The sequence below is a fragment of the Photinus pyralis genome, unplaced genomic scaffold (genome assembly GCF_008802855.1).
Source record: "Photinus pyralis isolate 1611_PpyrPB1 unplaced genomic scaffold, Ppyr1.3 Ppyr1.4_LG4, whole genome shotgun sequence".
Lineage (NCBI taxonomy): Eukaryota > Metazoa > Arthropoda > Insecta > Coleoptera > Lampyridae > Photinus > Photinus pyralis.
Window position 1 is genome coordinate 8,359,843 of NW_022170511.1, and position 547 is coordinate 8,360,389.

The window sequence follows — 547 nt, forward strand, 5'->3', positions numbered from 1 at the left end:
AAAATTTCAAAGAAATATCTCCATAAATATGAAGGTTGGCATTGAGTAGTCTGCGCAAAATATGGAGTTAAATGAAACTGATCGAAATGGGCAAATATAGACCATAACACCTATCAATTAGCGAAAACCCGAAGTCTCTAGGTGGCCCAGGGCCCGAGATCTCGATGGAACGGACGGACGGACGGACAGACAGACGGAAACACGAGCACAAAAGCTTTACCTCAACTTCGTTGTGTTACGCTAAACATGTAAACGCCCGATGCATTACACAAAAGAAGAAATAGATGGAACTATGCTGGAAGGTTTAAAATGATTTAACATAAGCTACTCTGGTTCTAATAATAAATGAGGAATAAAAGTTGGTTTTATCTTTCATGGTATTCTAATTAAAGGTCTCAACAAAACTGTGGAGCTTAGAACTGGTTTTATCCCTAATAGTATTCTAATGAAAGGTATCGACGAAATTGAAACATCTGGACTAGGATCTTTAAGTGCGAATACGTCGAGAACGGACTGTCGGAAGTTGTTACTCACAAAACAAATGAAT